General features: G+C 38.9%; 1 pseudogene; it reads left to right on the top strand.

Moving 5' to 3' along the window:
• Positions 1–238: 238 nt before the first annotated feature.
• On the top strand, positions 239–2,997 carry LOC111556230 (annotated as a pseudogene).
• The last annotated feature ends 2,953 nt before the right edge of the window (positions 2,998–5,950 follow it).

Below are 5,950 nucleotides of genomic sequence, written 5' to 3'. Positions count from 1 at the left end.
CACTGAAATGAGTAAGTATGATAATCTACAAGATCTGTTCCAGGTTACTTTCAGCAAGAATACTTCTTAGCAACTGGAAGCCCTTCTCACTTATAAAAAGGAGGGGGGGGGCACCCTGGATGGCTTAGTCTGTTGAGCGTCAGACTCTTTTTTGGTTTTTAAGTTTATTTATTTGTTTTTATCCAGAGATAGAGAGAGACAGAGAGAGAGAGAGAGAGAGAGAGAGAGAGAGAGAGAGAGAGAGAGAGAATCCCACAAACTGTGAGATCATGATCTGCGCAGAAATCAAGAGTCTGATGTTTAACTGACTAACCACTCTGCTGTCGCTACACCTGTCTCTTGGTTTCAGTTCAGGTCATGATCTCATGGTCACAGGTTTGAGCCCCTCCTAGAGCTCTATACTCACGGCATAGAGCCTGCTTGAGATTCTCTCTCTCCTTCTCTCCCTGCCCCTACCCTGCTCACACACATGTGCTCCCTCTCTCAAAATAAATAACTAAACATAAAAAAAAAGTGTTAGTGGTTGTCCTGTTTCATAACTAACCAGATGTTTATAATGCAAAGATGTGTATTGTCATAGAAGTAGGTATGGGGTATTGTGGAGCACTGACAAGGGCACCATGTTTGAATTACAGTAGTAGGCTCTAGAGAGGAAAAGGGGTAAAAAAGCTTTCTTTTAAAGCAGGGTTGAGAGATCAATTCTGGAAGTAACTGTGATCAGTAGGAGAGCAGCTTAAGCATGAGAACTTGAAAATCATTCATCTTGGCAAGGGAAAAGGTCAATGGCTTTAAGTTTAGACAGATTTGGGGTCAAATTTAGTCTCTACCATTTACTATAAATAAAAGGGAAGTCATTTCTCATCTCCTCTAAGCCTCTGTTCATCCAAAATACTAGAATAATCATATGTACCTTATTATAAACATTGAATTCGTCTTATTGAAAAACAGTGGAGGTCATGAGACTGGCTTGCCTGAGAGCTCTCACAGTTTAGGTGAAAAAGTATAAGATCAGATAGAGAGTAGAGGGTAGTGGCTAACCACTTGATGCTGGAGTCAGTCTTTCCAGGTTCCATTGATTCCTGGTTCCATCACCTACAAAATGGACCTTTGACAATTTACTTCATCTCTCATCTACAAAATGGTAATTTCAGTACTTCTACTTCCTATGGCTATGGATTGAGTGACTTAATAAGAGTGAACATTTAGAAAGGATTTTGGAGTATTTTAAACATTCATTTTTAGGATGTGTACCTGTCTCTCTTTTGCTACTTCTCAGGAACAAAGAAGTTCTGCATTTAACTGCTCCTGCCTCCTCTTGGCCTGATTAATCGCTTTTCTATATATTACATTCTACCTCTTTATCTTTTCCATTGGCACTGATACAGGCTGAAATCTATCTAGCCTTAAATGATAAATATAGATATAGATATAGATATAGATATAGATATAGATATATCCCTTTTCAAGGTCAATGTACTACCCAACTACCACCCTGAATTCTCATCTTTAGGGCTCAACTTAAGAAACTTCTTCATGATCACAAAAGGGAAATGACGCTGGAGCTGTGGGCACTTTTTCTGTCCATGGTGTCTCAGATTCATTCTTAAGGAACTGAGAACTTAATCTCCCAAAATGTCAAAAAGGCCATCATATGCCCCACTACCTACCCCAGCTACTTCAACACACATGCCCAGCAGGCCAGGGTTTGTGGGATGCAATCCATACAGTCACCTCCCCTACAACAACTGCAGCCCTGGAGGGAACCCAGGCACCAATGCCAGGCCATGGCATCCTCTGGTATTACAACTCCAAACTGTCAAAGCCACCAGATAAACCACTGATGGCCTATGTGAGGTACAGCAGAAAGGTCTGGGACCGAGGAAAAGCTTTCAACCATGATCTAAAGTTCAGAGAAGATTGGCAAGGTTATTAGTGGCATGTGGAGAGATCTCTGATGAAGAAAAACAAGAATATGTAGACAAATACAAAGCAGAAAAAGAATACAATGAATCTGTGAAGGCCTATCATATTTCCCCCCAATACACTGCTTACATAAATGTACAAGGTTGTACAGAAGCTTCTTTAGAGAAAGAAAGTCAACAGAGACAGTCTTGCATGGCGAAAGGAGAACCTTACATGAGTATTCAGCCTGCCAAAGATCCAGAAAATCAAGATGATGGCTTTTCAGGGAAGTATACAGCCACTGTCCATTTCCAAAGAAACCACTGTCTCATCTGTGAAATCCTTAGTGAGAGTGTGGTGTTTGATCAGTTGTCACGACAACTAGAATGCACGTTCTCAAATGAAAGGTCCAGTCCTTAATGGCTCATCAGCAAACACCAGAAGATGAACTTCTTCAAATAGAGGAGCGACACCAAGAAGAGAAGAGGAAATTCCTGGAAAGCAGAGATTCATTTAACAATGAACTTAAAAGCTTGTGTGATTTCAAAGTAGTAATGGATATGGGGAAAAAATGCTCCTGAAGTTGCACAGGCAGAGGAACACACTCACAAAAGGCAGGAGAAAAGGGAGAAAGAGGCCACAGAACAAGCTGAAAGCAGTCAGAGTAGCATGGTTCCTGAGGAAGAGCAAGCTGCCAGGAGGACTGAGGTAAAGAGAGATGGCGAGAGCTTCCCAATGGAGACAGAGAAGACGTGTCTTGAACAAGGGACAGAAAGCCAACAGGAGGTGAAGGCACATCTACTCCTGAGGACAAAGCGAGCAGGCAGCAGGGAGTGGACAGTATGACTGAGGAAGGGGCCAGTGATGGTGACACTGACTCAGAGAGCAATAATGCAACAGGGGAGGAACCACCAACAGACTCCCCCTGGAAGACGAGAGGAGAGAGTACATGTTGCCTTGTTCTATGTGTTCTAAATACTTCTTTAGGGGCATGTGGGTGACTCAGTCTGTTAAATGTCCGACTTCGGCTCACGTCATGATCTCATGGTTCATGAGTTTGAGCCCTGCATCAGGCCCTGTGCTGACAGCTCAGAGCCTAGAGTCGGCTTCAGATTCTGTGCCCCCCTTTATCTCTGCCCCTCCTCTGCTCATGCTGTCTCTCTCTGTCTCTCAAAATTAAATAAAAATGTTAAAAAAATAAATAAATTTTTAAATGGGGGGGGAAGAAATTTCTTCATCATGGTCTCATTCTTCACTCCATTCTGTCCTGTGTACCCCTGTACTGAGAGAGCTCTTCCTTTCTAGATCACTGTTCTTCATATCACTGAGTTCAACTTTCATCTTGCCTGATATTTCAGAAGCACTTTGTACTACCTTTAAGTTAACATTAAACCACTACTTCTAAATAAAATAACATTCATAATAACAGCCATAATAAAAATGATAGCATATTGCTTCGGTTTCTCTGATACCACCCTCTACTGGCATTCCTCTAACCTTTTAATTCTCCCTTCTCAACCACATGGATGGTCCATTTTTTTCTATCCAATGTATTTTTGTTTGTTTTTTTTGTTTGTTTTTGTTTTTTTTTTTTGTTTTCTTATTTTATTTTTTTCTATCCAATGTTTAACTGTTGAATTTCTTTGCAGTGTGTCATTGGTCATGTATCTTTTCTCCCTCAGTGTCCTTCAGTTAAGTGTGCACACAATACCCATGGCTTCAGTTGTTAGGAATATGGTCTGACTAACTATATAAATATGTGTCTGCATCTCAGCCCTTTTGAATTCTAACCCCATATATCTGAATAACTGTTTGTATGCTTCCATGTTCAATAGTGAACTTGCAGTGTTTTCCTATAATGTCTCCTATCTGAATAAATGATAACAGCATCCATCCAATTGTACAAGTTGGAAACCTGAGAATCCTTCAAGACACCCTCCTATCTCTCATCCCCCATATCAGTGAGGCCTGATTCTCTATTGATTTTGCCTCCTAAATAGCTCTCAGACTCTGCATCTCTCAGCATCTTTTCTGCCAGGATCCTAACCCAAGTGATCATCTACTATTCCCTGAATTAATGCAACATCCTTCTAAGTGGTTCCAGTTTCTGTCTGTCCTGCAAATTTTTTCTCTACAGTACAGGAAAATCGATCATTTAATAGTGAAAATCTGACTGCAGCTTTCTTGTTCATAATTTTTCAGTGGTTTCCCCACTTTTAACATGTGCAGGGCGCATCATTATCTGGTCTGCATTTCACTCTTAAGCTTTATCACTAACGTATTCCTAGTCTTTCTTTTCACTCTGACCTTCCTTCATTTCCTCTAGTGAGCAATACTGCTCCCTGCCTTAGGCTGTCACAAGCACTGTACCCTCTGCTCTGACCTCTGACCATTCTGACTGACTGTTCTCTTTTTTGTCAGTTAACACTCATCCTTTGGATCTCAATGAAAAAATCAAAGTTTTTATTTTCCAGCAAATGCTGAGGACATTTACCTAGACTAAGTTAGATCTTTCATTGACAGCACATTGCATTTGTCCTTCATAACACTTACCTTATTTTAATAACTGCTTCTCCCACTAGGCTGTACTTTTTGATGACAGGTAAAATGGTGTCTGCTTGACTCACAATTAAATTCTTGAATTTTTAAAGGGCTAGAAATCCCAAATTCCAGCAACATTTATTAAGGTCATTTTTTTTCCCTCTCCTAGATTCTCCTAGAAAAATTTGTCTTTGCCATCTGGGTGTAAGACAAACATACTTTCCCTAAAACGTGTATTCTAATTTATATTCCTTCATCTAGGAAAGTTAGGTCACTGTTTTTCATATCATGTCTTTCTCCTTCATACATTCTCAGGATAAGGAGTTTGAATTCCTCTATCACCTTAGGGGGACCTTCAATAACAAATGTACCTACAGTAGAAAATAGAGTAGTATATTCAAGGAATTTCTTGGATATACTAACATATGTAAGGAAAGATCAGATTCTTTTTATATTTTAATAAACTTTCCTAGTGTTAACTTTAAAGTCACTTACCGAATGATCCTCTCGAGCTTTCCTATAGTGACATAGTGATATGCCATTAGACTTTAACTTGCTTTATTTAGAAAGCAAAGGCACAAATCTCACCTTAAATAGTTCAGGGACACACACGTATCCGAATAACCAGGGAGATCCCAGCAGCCTCCAGAATCTCAGAGGTTCAATTTCAGGTGACTAGCACCATCCTAACTGTTGGCATAAGCAATGAGATGAAATCCTTAACAATGGCAAATTGCTGTGGACACATAAAAACAAGATTTGGGGTCCACTTGCTAAGACGATGACCCTGGAGTTAACTTTCATTCTTTACCAATTTGTAACAAATCGAAACAATGTAAACCCCAATGGGCAGAAAAGAGGAGGACAGAAAAACATAGATTGGTATAGAAAAGTGAGATAAATTAGATAGGAAGAAAAGAAAGAAAGAAGGTTTTGTAGGCTGTAGAAATGATAGCACCATCTCTATGACCCAAATAACCACCAGTTTATATTCTATTTGTATTATTCTCCCAAAGCACTATGTTTAACTTTTATTTGGCCTGTTTATAAAATGTTTTTTTTGCTGTCATTTTTGAATATGTATTAATTCTTTGATTTTAGCCAATATTTATTGTATTTCTTTTATATATATCTTGAGTCCAATGGTGTATATATACATATATATAAGTATAATAGTATACATGTAACATATAAGAATACATATTCTCATACGTATATATATATATATATATATATATATATATATGTATACACATATACTGAGAAAATAATCATAACTCAGTGGATTCAATAGCTCTTTAAGGGATGCTTCAGTTGCTAAAGGGAAATAAAGGGCATAAGGACTACAAAATGGACTTCTTTCATGGCTTCAACTGAGCCTGTGTATATACTCTTCTTGGATAGCCACCTTAGGAACATCTCTTGATAAGACTTTCTGTAACTTGTGACTATCTAAGGAACAATGAGGAAAGATTTCCAAACAGCTCATAAAGTGAATAGCTTGATT

Source organism: Felis catus, chromosome A1 (assembly GCF_018350175.1).
Source record: "Felis catus isolate Fca126 chromosome A1, F.catus_Fca126_mat1.0, whole genome shotgun sequence".
NCBI classification, from domain to species: Eukaryota; Metazoa; Chordata; class Mammalia; order Carnivora; family Felidae; genus Felis; species Felis catus.
Note: the sequence above shows the minus strand (reverse complement) of the source record. Positions and strands in the feature narration are given on the sequence as shown.